The sequence below is a fragment of the Aythya ferina genome (assembly GCF_964211825.1).
Source record: "Aythya ferina genome assembly, chromosome: 14".
Taxonomy (NCBI): Eukaryota; Metazoa; Chordata; class Aves; order Anseriformes; family Anatidae; genus Aythya; species Aythya ferina.
In genome coordinates this window covers 5,727,429-5,748,715 of record NC_140312.1, presented here as the reverse complement: position 1 = coordinate 5,748,715, position 21,287 = coordinate 5,727,429, and the positions used below count along the sequence as shown (strand labels likewise).

Sequence of the window (21,287 nt, the reverse complement as noted above, 5' to 3'; positions counted from 1 at the left end):
AAGGCTCGTCAGACATTCCCATTCCTTCTTTATTAGGAAATAAAGAAGGAAAAGGGGGAGCTTTTGAAATTCAAATGAAAATTGAAATTTTTAATTCCATTCAGATTTGGAAAGTGAAATTGAAGGGTAACCATTCACAAAGGTCACGAAGAAATACCTCCAGCTTTGCTGCCATTTTGTCACAGAGGAGCATGATACCTCTGCAGGTATCCAAAAACCAGTACAGCTTCATATGGAGAAGGCAGCCATCTAGGAAACTGCGTCAGGATAAACAAATAAAATGACTTCCTGTTTAAGAATAAGCTCACCACTATTTAAAAGACTAGGAAAAGTTCCCCAAAGCCGCACATCACCACAAGAGTACTTTTCAGAGAGTGGAATACAGTGCTGGTGACTCTTAGAGGCAGAGTTGTGACTATGACACTGTCTCTATAGGGCCTTGAATATTTCTTTAAATAAACTTTTTTTATTCTACTCATTTCTTTCCCCAGGAACACTGAGAATAGTGTGTCCTTGTCCCTGGTTTTGCTGGCATTCTTCCTGGAGAACCAAAAAAAAAAAAAAAAAAAAAAAAAAGATGCCGCCTACCACTTCAAGAAATGGATTCTTAGTTTTCTGCCACTGTCTTGCATTCACTGCTTGCTCCCAAAACACCCGGTGGAGCCCTGACACCCTGCACATTCACGACAGCATCCAGGCCCCAGCAGAACTGCAGAATTAGCCGTGCAAAAAGCAGAGCAGCTCCGTCCAGAGCAGGACTGCCAGCCAGGACAGGGCAGGCTGTGCAGGCACAGCAGCAATGTGCTCTGACAGCAGCCATGCCCATGTGAGAGGAGGGAGTCGTTATCTTCTGGGTCGTAAATGAGAGTAGGAGACAGAGCCGGCACAGGGCCTGACAGCTCATCCCCCAGAAGGCACATGAATTCTGTCCTTCTTGCAATTTGCAGCTGTGAAGTGTTATTATTTTCCAGTATTCATGCTGTGCTGCTCTCTCTGACAGGACGTATTGCCTTATATTTTTACAATTTAGTTAAGTAGCATGTAACACTTTGCCGAAATTAGTCAAGATAACTGCCTCCATTCTTTACTGAACATGGTAATGAGTTTGATCCATGTTGGTTTTTTGTCTTTTTTTTTTTTTTCTTTCTTTTTTTTTTTTTCTCTCAGAGCAAAGTGTTTGCCCAGATCCTTTCACAGCTTGTAAAGTACAGAAATGGGTTTCATTGAGTGGTAAATACATTCATTAGGGAGGAGCTGCCACTTACAAAGTCATCACCTTGGGAAATTAGTGTCCTTGGTGCTGAGCCTGTTAAATGTGATAAGCTTGACTTGGCCTATGTGGTCCATGAAGGAAAAGCTACTTGAAGACTTGGCATTTGCGGCTGCAGCTCTAATGTGGCACTTTAGCAGCAAAAGTAGTGAAACTTACCCTACAGCAGTAATTAAATATGTCATGCGAGGCAGGTAAACACTGCTTCTCACTCCCCATTTTAAAGATGAAAAAAAAAGAAACACAAAAAGATGAAGAAGATTATCTGAAGATCAGTATCCCATGGTCCTACTGAAGTTGCTCACTGGTTGACACAGATAGTTGATTCTAACCCTATCTCAGTTTTTTTGGGGGATTGGGAAGGAACCAGTCCCAGATTAACCACCATATAATCATTAAATTTGTAGACTTTTTCCACCTATGTCCTACAGCTTTCAGCAACGCTGCATCTCTGAGAGTTCAGAACAATATGTGACATGTAGGATGTCCTAAAATATTCCTAGCCCACGACTGGTAAACTGGACAGACATCTATTCCTGTCCCTGTGGAACTGAAGCGTTTAGCACTGCTGCCCATAGCCACAGCTGTCACCAGAACAGCAGGACTCCAGGGTGTCCCCGCATCACTTCTTTCTCAAAAACAGACAACAAGAAAAGGGAATCTTTAAATCCTAGTCAAGGTCTTGGCCCATATTTTCTGGCTGAGAATGTCTAAACTCTTTTTCTACAGCACAGACAAAAGGCCCATGTGGCAGGCACACAGCTGTAAATGAGTTGGCACGGGCAGGGATTTGGTAGCTGTGGAGCTGCAGCAGCAGGCTCCTCTGGAAGAGCTGGGTAATTATTCCTCAGGAAGACCAAGGACCAAGCTCCAGTGTGTCACAGCACTGCTGGTTCTCGCCACGGCTGGATTCAAGCCGACTGGGAAAGGCTGGCAGAAGTTACCGTCACTGCAGCGTGGATGTGCTGTAAAAGGCTGTGCAGTGCCAGCAGTGAAGGCAAACCCCAGCAGCTTCTCTCCTGGCACGGCACAGCTGGTGGCCTGCAATAAAGGGTAAAACTTCCCTGAGTAGGAGAGAGCAGAGCCCTGTGAGAGCTGAGCTGGGGTTGCAAACTGAGCTCCCTCAAGACCTGGGAGCCGTGACAAACTCCATTGGTTTCTGGTCCCAAAGCAATGGGGCCCTGTTTGTTTGTTTTTGTTTTTAATCTTGCCTCCTGCAAGATAATGAAATACATATTTTTTAAAGATAGCCACCAGAACAAGGCACTTCTTGCACTCACATCTTGCCCTGGAGAAACAATGGAAGAATGTGAATCCCTTAGTGCTGTGTCACAGAGTACTCAGATACCAGTACAGCCAGTTCGAGATACACAGGGTACATGGGAATCCCTCCAGAGTCATGTTCATTCTCCTCTGCAGTGTGTATGAAAATGGTGAGGGATGCTGACAGCGTGCAGAGCTGCAGGACCTTGAGCAGCATGGCCAGGAAAGAAATCTGTCACCTTCCCCTTCCATGGGAGCTGATGGCTTGCCCCACGCTGGTGGTGTGACGAGTGCTGAAGTGCCACGCACCCAAGAGGAGGGCTGCAATTTTCCTGAGCACTAAAAGCAGCTCTCACTGTCAAATACAAAAGGTGCAATCCTGGACTCGGTGATGTTAATCTGTTTTCAAACAGAGCAGCTGAGAGAGGAAACAAGTACCCCAATGGCTCGTGTTTTCACAGTGACATTCAGAACAACTGCTTCTCCTGGTGTTTTGGACAGGATAATGCCACTGCTGAGTGCAATATTGTTAATCTTCTGCTCGCTGTTTCCACTGAAGAGGAGAACATCAAAGCTTTAACATCTGCACCTCCTACCTGGTATCTGCCTGCTGTCTCTCTCCCCTCCCCTCCCCGGTTCCCTGCTCCATTTCGAGCTCAGACACTCGCCTTATCGCATTCAGCAGTTGTCTGTTGATTACAGGAATTAAAAAAACATCGAGCCGTGGCTCAGCTTGCACGACATTTCTAAATGTCTGCAAGTCCCTGGCAAGCAGAACTCGGTGCCAGGGCCTCTTTTCCTATAGCACCTCACGGTGACTTGGCACGTTCGTCCCTCTGGAGGGCTCCTGAGTAGACCCCTAACAGCGCAGAGCACATGGAGAGATGCAGTCAAGCTGCCTCCAGCCGTCAAAGCTCCGGTGCCTAAAGAGGTTTTGTAGTCTGTAAAGTAGGACAATATCCAGGAATGAAGTCACACCCCCAAGCTTGTTATAACAAGTGCTGGCTTGTTTATACGGTCTCTTCTGAAAATATACCACGAGGCAGTGCCAGGCAAAGTCATTTCTTTGTCACTCTGGAGGGGCTGCACCTGTTCGTTAATGCCCAAAGGCATCTGTCTCCCATGGATTAGCACAACCATGCAGGGGCAGAAGAAATAAGCTCTGTGTAGCATTGTGCTAGCTCTAACCCTCAAGAAGTCCTGCCCTTTATAAAAGGGCTACAAATATCCAAGAGAGTTTATTAATACAGCACGTTCTGCTAGCCCAATGCCAACAGTTCAGTAGAGATAAGAATTTTTAAATCAAAACAGACCAATAAAAAGAGAGCATATCCTTGCAATTCTGGATTGCAAACATCGGATCTGCACCGAGTTACAACTACTGAACAACAACGGTATATTAAATTTTGTTTAGGAACTACATTTTTAACTTGCTTTTGTAAATCATTTTTAAGTCGTGTGAATGCATAAATGAAGAATTTTTGCTGCAGGATTGGCATTCTGTTTTCTGAGCTGGCACAGTGAAAGGTGTGCACGTGAGGAAGCAGCTAATTGATTTATTTCTCCTAGGACAGAGCGGTACCAGAAATACGAGGGTATGACCAGACATGATAAGAAGACTGTAACAAAGAGGAAATACACGCTGAGAAACAGAAAGCAGCTTCCCACAGCAGGATCTATTCATCTGTGTAGCAGCCCAGCAAGCAACCCGGGGGAACCCATGCCTTGGGCTCTGGGAAACAGAGCTTGAAGAGACAAAGCAGGAGTGAATGCATTGGAGAGAAGGAGGAGATTCTGCCCCATGACAGGACACCCGTGCAGTTGGTGCCATGCCCATTAGTGTTTGCTAAAGAGGAGTGAGCCAGAGCTCAGACCTGTTATGTTCAAAAAGTTTTGTGCAAGAACACAGCAAGCAGAGAGCAGCACTCGTGTGAGCTCACACACCACTAGGCACCAGAGCGAGAAGCCTTTAGGAAACCCAACTTTCCTATTTCTGAGATTCACCAAACTGCTTGCTAATACATGTGCTATGAGCTGCAAGTCACACTTCCACAAAGAAATGCTCAAACACCTCCCAAGAGAGACTCCGGCCTCTGGGGGAACATGAAACAATTTGAGACCCTTGAATAAAAGGGTCACAGGTGGGGAAAAAGTATTTTCCTCAAAAGAGAGAGAGAGAAAGAGAAATAAATGTCTCCACCAATAATTGATGCAATACAGCCTGCAGGTCAGTGAAGATGGGACCCGATCAAAAAAGCCATGACAACGAGCTGCTTCATAGCTTCCCAGTCTGGCTGTGATAGATGTTCTGTCCCAGGAGGTCACCTCCACACTGTTCCAAGATTTAATTTTTTGTTTTGATGATTGCTGGGGTATGCACGAGACATTGTAAATTTGCTCTGTGGCAGCGCTGCCCCACGCTTCTCTTCAGGCTGCCCACTGATGCACAGAGACTGTCATCTTCCACGGTGCTTTCAGCAGAGGAAGCCACTTTTTCCAACTGCACGTTTGAGCAGTCATCAGAGAGAGGAATAAAAAACAGCATAAGACAACAATACGAATTAGCTAAAAATTGCACTTTTTTAATTAGCTTCCTTGGAACATAAAATAACAGTGTCAGGGGTTGTTTAGAATTATTCTTGTCCAGACAATTCAGAAATGCTTATGAGCAGTGAAGCAGAGCCTGTGGTCATCCTTCAGTAACTATTCATGGTCCACATTGAAAGCAGCAGATGCTGCTGAAAAATTCCAGGCACTGTGGCCATTAATAACCTTCCCACACCTGGATTCACAAATCATTCCTTTTCTGAGAATCTGGAATAAATATTTACCCCTGAGAATTCAAAATTTGTTTTTCTGTAAGTATTTAGCAGCACTTTCCAAGTAAGGTCTGTCTTCTTAGTACACGATTGATGGAAATGTAATTATAATGTGTTCAATTATAATGCTTTTTACTGCAGTAGCACTATTCAGCTAGCATATGCAACATGTTTTACAAGCCTCCGAGTGCTATAGTTGCCTTGTTCCACAGAAGAGGAAAGAAAGGCTCAGCAGTTTATGATCAGTTCATCTAGGATTTGATAAAGCTGGGAGAGAGAACCAGCTGATTTTTTAAAAATTTCTATCCACAATACAAGGAAATGCAATACAATACAGTACAAGGAAGTACAATATAAGAGCTGTTCTTTAAGGGAAAGTGGAAGAAACAGCAATTAGAGCTGCCCTGCACGGGCATACCAGGACAGTGAGAAGCCAGCACTGCCCACATTTTGCTGGTCTGAAGGGAGAGCCGTTTGCTCAAGCACCTCGGCGGAGCTGAGGCTGCAACCTCGTCCACCAGCACCTCTGGATCAAGGAGCAGGGCTCCAACTACTGCCTGAAGTTTTTTTCTCTGGGCGTGTTTGTACATGAAAAGGGGTAAGGAAGTGAATACTCAAAATGGGGATGGTGAGTGCTGAAAGCCACCAAGCAGCACAATGATTAGTCCTGAGGTTGACTCGGAGGGAGACACCAGCTTCTTTGGGAAAGGCAAACTTGGACACGGTGACTATTCATGGTGTCCCATCAGTTGTGTCACTGCATCCTGGAGCCACGTGTGTGCTCATGCTATGGTCATACCCAGAGCTCCACACGAGGCAAGGCTCAGAAGGGGCAGAGCTCTGCAGGACCAGTGCCACTCGCAGGGTAAAGTTCACTTCACGGTGGATTTCACCAGGCAGGGTTAGACTGGTGCTGCAAAGTGCTGCTGCTTTCACCCATATAGAAACAGCCGTCGATGAGTCAGAACATGGAAATAGCTCTGCTGTCAGTGAAACAAAGACCCTGGGCTCCTGCCACAGTGTAGAGGCAGCCACTGTGTTTGGAAAAGAGCAGTTCCCAATTATGCATTCCAGTATACATGATTGCTCCAGGAGCCAAACATTTCTGCAGAACCCTTCTGCCTCCTTCAATCCTTTTGTTTGCCTACAAAACTGCTGGCTATTGAGCACAGAAAGCCCAGAGAAGAGCAGCAAGAGCAAGCAGAGGTACAGCATATGAGCCCTATGAGAAAGAAAAGGAAAAACGGCTTGCTTTAGTCTAGAGATGTTGGAAAAGGTGCATAATACTCTTTAAAAAGATAAAGGTGTGGTAGAGAAGGTAATAAATTCCTAACCTTGTGTACCAGGAGACAAGAGGTAATGGAGTTCAGTAAGGTCTGTTGGTTAGATATTGTGAAGGGCTCAGAGCAGACTGAGCAGGGAGTGCGTGAAATCCCCATTCACAGGAGCCTCAGAAGAGAGGAGGCATCCTGCAATCAGAAATGGTTTAGGCAGAGGAGTTCCAGGTCTCTTCAATTTATTTCCTATGATCTTTTCTTATACTATTCTTACAGCATGCACCTGACTAAATACCCCTGAATGTTTCCCCGCTGTCTGAGAAATCTACAAGAAAAACTTAAATGGCTGCATTTCAGGGAGAGAAGTTCCTACCAGTCTGCTCGGGTTGTGCAGATTAGCTCATGTCCTTTTAATGACATAATTGCAAAGACCAGGACTTCCAAACAAACCACTGGGTATTAAAGACCCAGCTCCCACTGATTTTGCTTGAAGCCAATTGGAATTTCACACAACGAAGGCCTGCAGTGCCAGGCAGATTTTACATAGACCGACAAGCCTTGTGCTCTAGTAAGACGTCTTTGTTGCTGCAGCATTCTTGTGTTCCTACTCTTCTTCAAGCAGCAGACAGATTCAGTCAGTTCTTGCCATGCTAGTTTTGCTACGTTCGCTTTGCTTAATTGGGTACTGCAGGGTTGTCTTGGAGAGTTGAGATCTGCACTTTGAAACCACTCAATTCTTTTATCTAACCTAGGAAACAGAAATGGGATTTCGCATAGCAAAGTTGTCAGTAACAAAACTGGACCAAAAACGCTGAACCACTGCGTAAATGCATTAGCTGGGGTCCACTTACTCAGCCATCTGCTGAGTTCAGCCCTGGAGATTAGCTCCCAGCAACTGAAGCCCTAAATTATTGTTTCAATAATCACGTCTGAATTCCTGTCTGAAGTCAGCCACTACGGCAGAAAGCAAGTCAAATTTTGCCCTGGCCTCGCTGCCTGGCTTTGCTCTGAAGGTCAGTGCCTGTACCTCCACCAAGCCCCCAGGCCCGAGTGCCTCCTCCCTGGTTTTCACAGGCAGATCTCTTGTCAATTCCTCTTTTGAAGGTTTTTGTTTCTGGTGCTCCAATCTTGGCTGACAGGAATGCAACCATGCTGTGTGCCGATTGCAGCTGGCAGGTGGATTAGAGCACATTCAGATGGCTGTGAAATGCCTCTGTGAGACAGAAATGGCAGAACAATGGATTATTTCACCATGAAGAGCCCAGAAAGTGATGCAGACAGTCACGTTGAGGAGACAAGCTGAGGAGCATGCAGACATAAAGCACTTTTTCCTTCCAACAGCCCCAAGAGCTCTTCCCAGCTCAAAGTTTTGGGGACTTGCTGCCAGTTCTCTTCCTCCTCAGCCAAGCTATTGATTTCTCCGAGGTGCAGGATGTTCTCAAATTCTTCCAAAATAAGTGGGAGCGACAGTTGCCGAGTAACAAAAACTTGTCACTCCTTTCCTGAAATGCACAATTCCTCACAATTCTGCTTTGTAGAACGGACAGATGAAGCTGCAATTTAGACACTAGTTGGGGGTCAGGATTGCTTGGATCTCAGCCTTGCCCCTGGATAAATCCATCAGATCCAGAGTTCAAGGAGAGGTAGGGATCTGCTGCCCTTGTGGCTCTGGCCTTCAAAAACAGACCTGGGGATGCACTTCATGCCTCACTGAGCTGACTCATTCACGGGACTTAGGAGCAAAATTCAGCCCTTTCTGATATTTGTGGGCCTGGACAAGGTCCACAGAAGAGTAAATAAGATGATCAGGAATTAAGAAGCTGCCTTAGGGGGAAATGGGACTTGAGCTGGAAGAGGAGAGGTCTGGAGAAGGAAGATAGCATCAAGCTGTATAAAATGAAGAAAGCAGTGGAGAAGCTGAATGTCCAGCTGCTGTTCAGCACCGTGCTAGAACGAGAGGGCATTTGCTGAAACTAGCAGGGACAGGCTTTGACAGATAAAAGCAGTGCTCCTTTACAAAGTGGGCAGTGAGCTTCTGGAACAGGCTGCCACGGGAGGCTGAGGAAACAGCCAGAATGGTCAGGGAGGGATCAGACAAATTCGTGAATGAAAAGCCTATAAATGGACAACAAATGGTCTGGGCAGGGACTTTGCCCATAAGATCTCTACTACAACAGTTGTGGCTGCTGGTAGGAGTATGAGGGAATGGACCACCAAAGTGGCAAAGTTGGCATCCATTTCCTAAACATCTGTTATTGCCATGGTCTAAGACAGAATACAGAACATGACGGATCCAGATTTCCTCTTCTTTCTTTCTTGTCTCTCTTTTAGTAGAGGCCCTGTTCTTCCTGTGCCGTGGCAGAGTTCAGTCCCCTTTTGATGTTACTCATCCTGGTCCCAGCCGAGCCAATAATCTACCCCGTGTTTCATAGAGAAAGACATATTAACCTCAACATTTCATCCAGGGGCACATCCTCTCCTTAATAGCTTGAAATCTCGTTCTTTGACCCATCATCCTTCTGCCTTCCACATCGCAGCGAGACGCACCTTGCAGCTGAGCTGCCCTCCCGTCCCGGGGACAAGCAGTGTCTGAGGGCTGGTGGCACATTAGCAGAGTGGCTGACACATTAGCAGAGTGACACGGCGACAACTCCATGCTCACGCACTTCAATAAGCTAGTTAGAAACAAAAGGGTTTCTCCTCTAATGTTCACAGTCCTTGCTGCCACACTGGAGAGGACTGAACTAATGAAGGTCTCCTCCTGTGAGCTCCATGAGGCGTCCGCACTATTCCTCCTATACTCATTACACTGAACAGAACATAGACCAGAAAAAGCATTCTTTGCTGGCTATAAATCATGAGTGACACTAAGGTATTGCCATTAGCAGCAGAAAAATGCTTTCCTCCCACAGCCTCATTCAGCCCCATATTCATGTAACACTTTGGCAAAAGGTGCTGGGGTGTCTGGATAGAAAATTAAATCGAGGTTGTGTTGTCTGAAGATAAATTGGTACCTCCCTTGGTGTGTGTGAGTGACTTTGTCTTTTTCTGATTTGTCTTTTAACTTGCAAAACACTGAGACTAGAGATAACGATGAGCATTAAAAACCTATCCTACTTCCCCTCCCAGGCCCTCCTGAACAAATCCCTCCACTGAAATGAGCTCAACGAGAAGATAAATGGCAGTAATATGCAATATTATTTTTGGCACTTGAAGAATCTCAAGCTAGATAAGGGAAAACTGAAAGGAAGACAAAGCTTTGCTTTTTCCAATGCAAGGGACCAAATTCTGCTCACCCATTCGAACCCAGAATCCTTTCCTTTTCTGGATTATTGCAGTCATTTCTGACTTTCACCACATTGGCTGATCCTGAGGCCTTGTTTAAAATCCAGCACATTCAGAGACCTGGTGAAATCACACAATAGCAGAGCTGAAAGACAAAGGCGTACAAAGAAAGCGCCAACTCTACAGCTCCTGCCCAAACAAAAGGCTAATTTGGTTTCAGACCGGGTTAGCCGCAACAACAGTAAGATTAACACCTGATACCAAGGGAAACGCTGAGCTGTCTGTGACCTCCTTCAGCAGAAGGGCTCTCCAGCCCCTCTCGTATCAGCATATGTCACAGGAGCTGCTTCTTCCCTCTGTCTGCCCATATTTCCCCACAGAGCCCCTGTGAAAGGCTCAGAGCAATGTTTCTGCCGATACACTGGTGGGCACATTGAATAAAACATGTGCCATTTGACATCGTTCACTTGGGCTTCCGTGGGTAAGGAGAGAGGACACACGTTACTGCAGGACAGAAAGGCACCAGGGGACGGATCTGGCCTTTATCCAGTGGGATGGAGCACGGGGTTGTGCAGGAGTGTGCCGCGTCTGTGACACCAACACAGCCCCGACAGAACGACCCCGCTCACCCCGCATTGATCTAAACGCCTGCTGTATGTATCGCCTTAAGACAAGGAGAAATAAAAACCCCAAACCTGTGCTCTCTGTACGAGCTTTAGCTTGTTACCGACATATCTGCTCGGGAAATCAGCTGGGAAAGGATTCTCAGAGCAAACTTAAGTGTTTCAGAGGTGAAATTTCCAGCGCTCCGAGCCTCAAGCACAGCCTCTGCTCTGCAAATGTCAGCGTGCTTTGTCAAGCCTGGAAGCCTGATAAGAGACCTGGGGACTCCCGAGAGCTCTCGGAGCAGTCAGTAATAAGGAACAGGTTACCAGTGGTGCCGTTTTTAAATGGCAATGTTGCAGTGTCTCAGCTGCTCTCACGTTCCTCTGGCATGTGAGTGACCATTGTGTGGGATGGTTGGAGGCACCCCGACCTGTGGTGTGGATTCCAAGTTAATCATCTGCTAGCAGCCAGTGACAATTAAGAAATATCCAGAAAGAAATATTTCTATAATTCAAGAACTGTATGATGTCAGGAGAGAGGGTGGTCTAGCACGAGAAGCAGGGTGTTTCATGCGGTGAGGAGCCTGGCTCGGCAGGGACTCACTGATGCGCTTTTGGCTAGGAGCCGGCAGTGGGAAGATCCCTTTGACTCCAAGAATATCTGTAACTGCTAGAGGATCTGCCCTTGACACCAACAGAGCAGGGTCATTGCCTGTCCTCAGCTCTAAATAGTTCGAAAACTTACAGTGCTGCCAGCCTTTGGTTTCATGGAAGTGTCCTTTTGGCAGCAAGGACATCTTTAGCGGGGAGAAAATATTTGGGGAAGCTTCGTCTCCAACAGAATTTTGTTTCATGGAACAGATTCAGTCCTCTCTTCTATCACAAGTCTATAACATACTGTTTATTTGCCCACACCAGCCTTTGGAAAGAAACTTTGCTCCCTTTCTCTTTCTTTCTCTCCACCTCCCCTTGTTCCCAGTCGGACAGTGGGCAGTAGGGCTGCCTCCCTTCACTAGGGCACTACGGCTCTCCGTAGGGACACCCATACACAGCTCTGAGCTGACTTCCCTGCCTGCAGTGGGAGTGGAAGGATATATATTCTTCAAATCACAGGGAAAAAACAGCAAGCTCACAAGCAGAAATCCATTAGTAAAGCTGCACGAGTGTATAAAATAAAGCAAACAGAACTTTGCCGTTACACTCCAATAAATAGTTTCTCCTTCTCAGTTTTCTCCAGCATAAAAATCCCTCTGTTCTATAAACGCCATTGCCAGTATTTATTTGAGAAGAGCTGGGATCTGTTTATTTATTTATCCATATTTAGTTGAAAGGCCTGGGCTCAAAATTAAACAGCCATTCATAATGTCATTATCTGCCCTGCTCCAGTCAGATACCGTGTGTGGTGTCACAGGACAAAACCTTTGGCAAGGCCCTCCAAGAGCAATTTAGCTCCTCATCCATCTCTGCCTGGCAGCGTGATTGGCTCCCAAGCTTGCATTGCTGAATGTGTTGTTTAACTCTGACATACATCATTGAGTGTTAAATCACTTTCTGGAGCGTTTATTGGTAATAGTTGAATTCTTTCCACTCATTTAAACTGCTTTTGAAAAAATAAACATTTCCTTGTACCTTGGAGTTCGATGGAAACACAGGGAGAGTTGCTTGGGAGGTTGGGTTGTAGACTGACCAGTTCCTGAGGTGGGGACAGAATTTACCAGTGCTGTGGAGGAGGATATTTCCTCCAAACATCAGGGTGGAACAGCAACTCCCAGCACCACCCCATGGCACTGCACGTGGGGAAAGTTTATTTGTGTCCCGGTTCTTCCATCATGTCTGTATCTGGCCTGTCAGGAATCAGGCAACTCTCTTAGTGAAACACTGACTTCCTGGCAGGATCTTCAGAGATCCTTGCACAGAAAAATGTGCTGTGATGTGCAGAACCAGGTGCCGGGTCATTTGCCATCTGCATGCCCAAGCAGGGCAGGCTGCAGACCCCGCCTGGCAGCAGTCCCCCTGGAAGGAAGCAGAGAGCACTTTCTTGTGCTTATTTAGGAAAATGGAACGGGGAATGAGACAAAAAAATAAGCAGAGAGATTAAATTCATCTAGCGTGGCAGTGGGAAGCTAAGCTGGAAAACAAGAGCCAGAGGCAGGCCAGGCTGTGAAGGAGACAGGAGAGCAGGGTTTGCACACAAGCTCATTGACAGCTCATCTCTCGAGGGCTCCAGATGTGACAGCCCAGCAGCTTGGTGCACTTGGTACTGCGAGTCCTCCTACCTCTTGTCCTTGCTCCACTGAAGACCTAAAATCCAAGTTTTCCTTTGCTTTTTATCTGTAGTGAGGAGGTCTGCTGAGTCCCTATCCTGCATCTGGGAGTTACTTTCCGATCTGATGAGCCCTGACTTTAGAGGCAACACCAGTGACGAGCTGCTGAGATCACAGTAGCAATCAAGCCTCCTTTGATGGCAGAGCTAAAAATACGCTCCCCAGCTGACAGAGCCTCGGGGAGGAGAACACAGAGTTTGGTTTGAAAGAACACATCTTAGTCTCCAAACCATCTTCTGCAAGAGGACACCACCTCTGCAACAACCATGCAAGTGGATTACTTCTCTCTTCTGAGCAGAAGCACCCATGTAAGACCCAGAGAACCTCCAACCCCAGAAAGAGAAAAGCCTTAAAACCCTCTGAGCACTTTGGAAGATGCTGTCACCAGTGTTTTTTTTTTCCTTTCCTATCTGCCCATCTGCCTGCTCTGTACATGGGCACTGGCTAATGAATATCAGCTTGCATGTCCATGAGCTGTCACCCCAGAGGTTTCCCCAAAGCCTTGCTTCAGCACTTGCAAAAGAAGCTGTGGTAAGTAGCATCACTGCCACCTCCAGGGCTCGCTGGGGACAAGAGCTCCTCCCCTGGGCCGCAGAGAGGATTTGTGCAGGTGCTGTGCATGGATCCTCGATGGCCCAGCTCCATCCTGCACCCTCCTGCTCCCCTGCCACGGCCCTGGCAGCGATGGCCCCAAGCAGCCTGTGTGTCCCGAGGAGAGCAGGTCTCCCTCCCCGCAGAGGCATTAGCTAAAGATGGATCAATACGGCTTGAGGCTGGGAGACGTACAGACAAACAAGCATGCACGATAATGGTTCTCCATCATAATGTGTCGTGTCAGGGGGTAAAAGGTTGAACAGCCCACTTTGGCAAATGGAAGTGGCTAAAAGGGTGTATTTTGCTGGCTAAATGGAAGCTCCCTCTGTGATTTTTCATGCTTCTGCATGCATCGCTTAAACACAGAGAAAGGAAAAAGTCATTTGTTTGGTCAGACAGAAATACACCAGATTTATTGTACTGAGAGATACAGGGGGGGTATTTCCACGTGGCTGCAGTAGCTATAAAGTTTTGGCAGCACAAAAAAAAAAAAAGAGGCATTCACCAAGAACGTCTCTGGGCTCTGCCAGCCTCAGTCCCAGGGGTGCACATCCCATCCCTAAACCTCTGTGGGCAGTGGCCCGTTGCCAGCAGACTGCTTGATGCTCCCGTTTAGGGTGTTGGCCCTGAAGATGTACGACCTGCCCCTCACTGAGCCCTCGGTGTGGAGGCTCTCTGGCTTGTTCTGGCAGCGGAAAAAGGTGAGGAAGCCGTTCCTGTAGTTCTTGTTCATCCATCCGTACAGCAGGGGGTTGACAAACGTAGAGCACATGGCCCCCACGTGGAAGACAGTGTACAGGAGTTTGTATTCGTGGAAGATAAGAACCAGATCAAGATCAATGGCAAGCTGGAACATGTGGAAGGGGAGCCAGCAGACTGCGAATACCACGACTACCATCACTAGCATTTTGGTGGTTTTCCTCCTCCGGCACTGGTTTTCATTCCTAGAAGTGGGGCTGACGTGGTTTTTCAGCTTGAACCAGATCCTGGTGTAGGCATAGCAAATAACTGCCAGAGGGAAAACGTACTGCAGGAGGAGCATGGACAGGCTGTAGATGGTGGCGTCTCTGTTGTTGCCAGAAGGCCATTTTTCTGAGCAGACTGCCATTTTGAGGTTGATGGACGGGATTTCCTCATAGCGGTACTCCCTGAAGATGGCCAGAGGACCCGCTAGGACCGCTGCTGCCAGCCACATGATGGCTATGATGGTGAAGCTGAGCCTCTTGGAGATCCTGCTGTCCAGGTGGAAAACGATACACCGATACCTGTCCAGGGCTATCACGGTGAGAGTGAGAGTGGACACGTGGACGCTCAGGGCTTGAGCGTAAGGGACCAGGTGGCAAAGAACAGCTCCGAACTTCCACTCGTCCAGCAGCGTGTACACCAGGGTGAACGGCAGGCAGAGGGTGTCCACCATCAGGTCTGCCAGGGCCAGGTTCGCTATGAAGAAGTTGGTGACAGTCCTCATGGTCTTGTACTTCACGATGATGTAGATGACCAAGGAGTTGCCGATGAAGCCCAGCAGGATGATGAGGGAGTAGGCAGCAATCAGAACCACCTGGACCCCCAGGATCTTGGTGCTGTCCATCATAACGCTGCGGGACCCGGAGAGATCCTGGCTAGGGGTGACAAAGTCCTTGGTGTGCCAGCCCTGCGGCAGCTTCTCCTCTAATGCTGTCTTCTCCATGGCGAGGGTGCTGTTGGCTCCCTCCAGCAGTCCCATGCCTGGCCTGGGCCCTTCAGTCGGGAGAAGGGGGGCTGGAACATAAGCACAGCAGAAGTGAGAGCAGGAGAGGCAGCAGAGCATCACAATAAGAGCTGAGACTCAAAGGGCATCTCCCACACAGCATTTTGCCATGTCACAGCACCAGTGACATCCTTCTGCCTGATGCTTACCCCATATTCTTCCTCACACCGAATGGCCTTTCACCTCTCTGACAACTTCTGTTAGAGCCTACCATCAGATGGACGCCAATTCCTTAAGGAAAATTCAGGGCTCATGTTACTTGTCACGAGTTTCTGGGATTCTGTGTATTTGGATTGAACAGGGGAAAAAAAGCCCAAGCAAGACAGGGCCAGGCTGGTGGGCCCTGGAAAGATCTCCTGCTCGTGGAGCCCCTCCACATGTCTCCTGCTCCCTCAGGCTGGGCTCTGCAAAACAGAGAGCTGATTCAAACACATCAAAAATTTGGGACCTCCTGGGGCTGACAGAAGAAATCAATGATGGTGTCAGTCATCTTTGATGATATTTACTTCCCTATAAAAACGCCCTGAGTCCTAATTCCTTAAGAAGCAAGAAAGAAAACCAGACACTCTCAAATTCAGGGTGCTCTCCTCCTCCTCTCCAAAATGCTCTCTCTGCAGATTGTGCACCCAGTTTGCTTCGGTTTCTTGTTTCTCACCTCTCCAGCTGACAATACCTGTTGCCCCATCCCCACACGAGCATCCCACACTGCTCCAGCCACCCAAGCCAATGCAGGCAGTGGGTGCTGAGATTTTACAGGGACGTGCAGGAGCCACAGAGCCGCACAGGGGCAAGCAGCTGGAGCTGTGAACGAGCCTCCTGCAGAGCTGCTGCTGAGTGTCCAGGCACAAACATGCCCCAGAGCCAAAGCCAGCCAGCCTCTCACCACGCCGTGCACAAATGCCTGCACCAACGCAGCTTTGGGAGCCAGGAGTGGCTCATCCTGGAGCCCGTGGCTGGTGTTTGGTGCCGCCGCAGTGGCACAGCATTGTGGCAGGGCTTTCGCTCCGTCCAAACACAGCAGGAGAGAAGCCAGCTCTGCCACCAGCTCCTTCCAGCCTCCACGTCTCAGAACTGCTGCTGGGGTGCATGGGGAGGGGTGGGCATGGCCCCCTGCACCTTCCCCTCATGTGCACCAAGTGGAAGTCAGAAGCTGCACCGTGCCCAAACGGGGCTGCCCACAAAGCATCATGCTTTCTGTGATGGAAAGGGGCAATTCCCTGCTGCCCCTGAGGAAGGGAAGGAGACACAGGGCTTAAACAAAGCTGGAAACTGGGGGCCTGGTCACCTTCTCAGCCTCCCTGAGGAGTTAACTGCTCTGGGTTTTTCCCAGGGGTGACAGGAGTTCATCTGACTGGGTGCTGGTGGGCTTCCCACAGGTCTGTGCCCCGCAAGCCGAATGTTTGAGGACAGCCTGTCCGTGGGAAGGGAGGATGCTTTACCACACTCTGTGCTGAGCACATCACATTTAAGCTAGTTCTTTAAGCAAATAGCACAAAATAATGGTGGCAAGATGGCAAAGGAGGCGGCAATTACATTGCAAAGAACAATAAATGGCTGCGTGTTCTCTCCTCGTTCCTCCGCACGGGGCTGCGATCCCCTGGGAGCTGCTCCTGGAAGCTGCCTGCAGTAGCCTGGCCCTGCCCATGCCGCCCTTCTCCTGCCCTCGCCGTGCCCCCCAGCTTGCCAGACTTGCCAAACTCCAGCACCAGCTGGCTACTTCATGCCAGCAGCTCCTGGGAGTGAGGCTGTCGGTTCAGACACCGTGGAAACAGAACCCAGAAAGCTGCCAGCAGGGTAGGAAGGAGGCTTTGAGCTGCAGAAGGAGCATGAGGGCCAAAGGGCTGGTGAAGGAAGCAGAACAAGTGCAGGGTACGCTTTCAGTGGCTGCACTTCCCCTTTTTGCTCTCAGGCTGGATTTCTACACCTCCCAGATTGCCCAGCCTCACTTCATCGGTCACTTCTTATCCTCTTTTCTGTGTCTTGCCCGTCCCGTTTATCTCTGGTACCCGTGTGTTGGGTGCTCCCTTCCCTCCATCCCCACCAGTCTGCCAGTTCCCACATCCACATCTCGGGCTATTTCCTTCCTCTGGAGACTGGCAGCTACCCACCATCTGTGAGGAGCCAGGAACACCATGATTAATGGAGCCGTTTCGCTTCCTAACAAAATGGCCTTAATGGAGTTATTATTTGATTTGGTTTGCTTTGTTGTTTCTTTTTTCCCCCCCTTTTTTTTTTATTTTTCCAAAGGGGAACTATTAAAAATCAATTAAGGCATTTTAATTAAGAAGCAAAATGGTAATAATAAGTGTTCCTCCTCCGGGGGCTGCCTGGCGGTCACAGGGATGCTGCCGGAGCGGACCGAGGTCTGTTCCAGCTGGTAATGGACGTGCAGGCTGCTGCCAGGCACACGCTGCCATGCTCGGCGGGCCTGCCAGCCTGGGTGGAAAATCTTTGGAGCTGAGAGCCAACTGCTTGTGGGAGAGCAGAGCAGCAGAGCAAGACCAGGAGGAGGCAGAAATACCACCGAACCCAGAGCTCGCTGGTTTAAATTCCTCTTTCTTGTCCAAGCTGTGGGACTGGGGTCATGAAGGCAGCAGGCACGTGGTGTGGGGGCACGGCGTGGAGGTAAGGACAGAGGTGACTCAGAGCATGGCCAGGAATCGTGATCCTGCCATGGTTATCACTGATCGGAAAGGAGGGAGCAGAAGGAGTCAGGCAGCCTCTGCTCCCTGCTCCAAACCTGGCTGGTGACAGCCGCAATCTCCTTCTCCAACTGCTAGAACACAAGGCCTGGGGCTGATGGATGTTTCCACGGCCTGGCTCTGCTCCATGCTGTGCCCTTTCTCCAAAGCATTTCAGCTCCACGAAGCCCCCAAATCTCCAGCAGCCCGCTCTGGAGCATGGGCTTGTCTCATCCAGCACCCAGCAGCAGTCAGTGCCCATGGTGAGGAGGCCTGAGACCATCCCTCCTTACCACAACCTCGTCACCCCCCTGCAGCCGTGTCCAGCCCTGTGCCCACAGCACACACACGAGGGAGGAAACCACAATAAATGGAGATGTGGAGAGGCCAACCAGCCTGCCCGAGGCCTCACAGCGAGCCCGCAGCAGGGCTGGGCACGGAGCCCAGGTTTGGTAACTCCGTCCTGTGCTCACCGCCAGAGAGGGCTCGGAGTCCCTGGGGATAACTGGTGTGGCTGAACAACGATAGCAGGAGCTGTGTGAAAAGTGATGGAGGGGAGGGGGTTTCACCTCCTCTGTGTGGTGTGCTGGTTTCAGGGCAAGTGGCGGCTCTGGAAGGATATCCCGAAGCCAAAGAGGGGATAGAAATCATCCCGGGCCCTTCCATCTCCAGAGAAGGGGAAGTTGCCCCACTGTGAGGTTCTGGCAGAAAGAAGACCCTCTCACCTGGCCCTCATCTGCTGCAGTGTCATCAGTTGTCTCTCCAGAGTGGGCCCGCTGGTGCAGAAACCTTATGGCATCAGACAGGCACTGCCACCCCTGCTGCCAGCAGACCCTGGGGTAGGACTGGCCCTGGGGACGAGGAGATGCACGGGGGCTTCTGCGTAATTCCTTGCCAAATGTCTGTGTGCCCCACAAAAGAGTCACAAAAGACTCTGAAGGGGACGAGGCAAGGAGGATGCTTTAGACACTCGGCTCAGGATGGACAGAAAAAGAGGTGACGAGAGGAGAGGCGTTTGGCAGGGATGCACATTTTCTCCTGGAAGTGCCCCCCACGGAAAGCAGGGGGGGACAGCACGGGGGTCTCTGTGCTGTGGGATGTGCCATGGGAGCAGAGCGGTGCTGGGTGACACTGCAAGGGAGCCCCGCGGCTTGTCAGGGCTGCAGAAGGACAGAGACAGCCTGGCAGGGGGAACCTGGTTAATTTGGGGAGTCTGGTGCCTCTGGAAGTCTGGGGAGCATGGGATCGATGAGACAAGGGATGGGAGGGAGACAACAACCCCACTAATAGAGCAACCAGGGAGCAGACCCCGTATCCTGCTTTGGGACGGGCCAGAAACTCACTGTGCTGGTGAAACGCAGGCTCCAGCAGAACGGTGAGGAGCTCTGATCAACACTCAGCATGCAAGGAGTGCCGAAAGCAAGCCAGCACTGATTCCCCCCTGCAGCCCCCTGCCTCTGGGGGCTGGGACCCCTGGCAGCGAGCCGAGGGCTGGCAGCATGTGGGGCCCCAGCAGCAGCACCCAGGAGCTGCCAGAGGTTTGCAGGGAGCCACGAGGAGGCAGAGTGCAGGGGGGAGGAGGGTTTAAGAGCCAAGCACCTCAGCCCCACACCTGCAGTGCTCTGTAGCTCTACCTGCCTGGTTTTGGCACCCCCCCGGAGCAGCCTGCTGCTCAGCATCCCCCTTCCCACGCTCCCTGCTTCTGCTCCAAAACTGTGTGGGCGTTTCTGGTTCACTTTCTCTCTATCCCAGCCCTCAGGGTTGTCAGTCCCTGGATCCAGTCTCCCAGGGATGCTGTCGCTCGAACCACGCCGCGTGGCCAAGAGCTGGCCCCATCTCAGCCCTCCCCGACCCACCTGCAAAGGCCGGAGCGTCCTCCTCGTTCCTCCCTCGCCTTAGGGTCTCATTGCTGGGACGCCCCTCTTCGTCCTCTCTGGGAGTCAACCTGTGGCAAGGGGGGCGAAAAGCACTTTTCTGCGACTGTCCTCGGAAAGGCAAGGAAGTCAGGAGAGGATCCGGGCTGCTGGAGGGTGCTCCATCGCCGGGGAAATTGTTGGCACCCTGCTCCGAGCAGCCTCCTGCGGGGTGAGTGACAGCCCCCGTCTCCCCGAGCTGGATGCTCTGTGAGCTCCTGAATGAGAGAAAGGCAGGGAGCGTGTGTTTAACAAACAGAAATGGAAAGGGGGAGGGAGCCTGCTGCTGCTGTTTATACAGTGCTCAGCCACTGAGGGGCTTCTTGCATCGAGGAGAGAGGAGCTTTTCCACCACATCCAGCTCCCTCTCCGGGGAGACGTGGTGGGAGCTGGAGGTCTGCAGGCTCCTGGCGGTGCCGCCAACTGGGGTGAGCATCCATCCACCCCATGCTGCAGCTCTCCTGGGCTCTGACCCTGCTTGGGATTGAAATGGTCCTGTCCGGGCTGGGTGCCCCCCATGCAGCAGGGGGGCTGAAGGTCCCACAGCTCAGCAGAGCCACCACCAGCCTCCCCACAGCCACCCCTGCTCCGTGCTCGTACAGCACCCACAGGAGCGGGCTGCTTCTTGGGGCAAGCCTTTAGTTACTTTTTTGATGCAAATAAAACTCATTTCGAGAAGTTTTAGCCACTTTGGCAACGGCTGGGGCTGTTCCAGAGCCAGATTCAGCGTGGAGCTAGGAAGTGGAGTGAGCTTCTATTTGAGGGTGCTCAGCACTGCCCACACACCTGGAGCAAAGGGAGGCAAAAGCAGCAGCAGTGTGTCCAAATCTGTGGAAGCCAAGCTCGCAGGAGCCCAGGCAAGCATCCTGCAGCCAGCACGGGGAAGCAGGAGAAACAAAACTCCCCACCTGGCCAGGCTAGGAGCTGCTCCCAGAGGCTAGGGAGGAGGAGGATGCCTCTCCTCACCTCCAGCAACCACAGCTGGAAGTTCGTCGGAGTTTTGCTGTTCACCCCAGCAGTGAGCTTTGTTTTCCTTTTCTTTATGAGAACGCAAACCAGGAGGGATTCTAGCCGACTTCCTCCACCACAAGAGTCATGATACAGCAAGGAAAAGCTCTGATGGCTCAGCAGAAAAAGGAGGCTGATCCATTCCTGAAACAAGCCCCTCTGACAGTGGCACTTGGACCCAAAATTCAGACAAGGCTCCCTGTGAGTCCTTGCCTGGGAGCTCTGTGCCTTCTCCCCCTTCCTTTTCCTTGCAGCTTTTGATTGAGCTGCTCTGGATGGCTGAGGGTGGAGGGGAGAGGACAGCCAAACCGCTTGGATGCCTGAGCTGCTCTGAGGCCGTGGCTGTGGCCCTGCAGTCCACAGGGAGAGGCGCAGCACAGCTAGCATGGTGCACGCAATCCCCCCGCTCCTGGTGGATGGATTTCCTCCTCTCCAGGGTGCTCAGCAGTGTGCAGCTGATTTCTACGTGTGAGTGGGAGACTTTTTTCCTCCTTCCTCTTG

The 21,287-nt window shown here is 50.2% G+C and overlaps 1 pseudogene across 1 annotated transcript; it reads right to left on the bottom strand.

Annotated features, from left to right (window-relative positions):
* Positions 1 to 13,995: 13,995 nt before the first annotated feature.
* On the bottom strand, positions 13,996 to 19,980 carry LOC311444819 (neuropeptide Y receptor type 2 pseudogene; annotated as a pseudogene). The gene is made up of 2 exons (XR_014698941.1): positions 19,722 to 19,980; positions 13,996 to 15,195 (listed from the first exon to the last, which is right to left on the bottom strand). The product of XR_014698941.1 is annotated as a neuropeptide Y receptor type 2 pseudogene (transcript).
* Between the last annotated feature and the right edge of the window lie 1,307 nt (positions 19,981 to 21,287).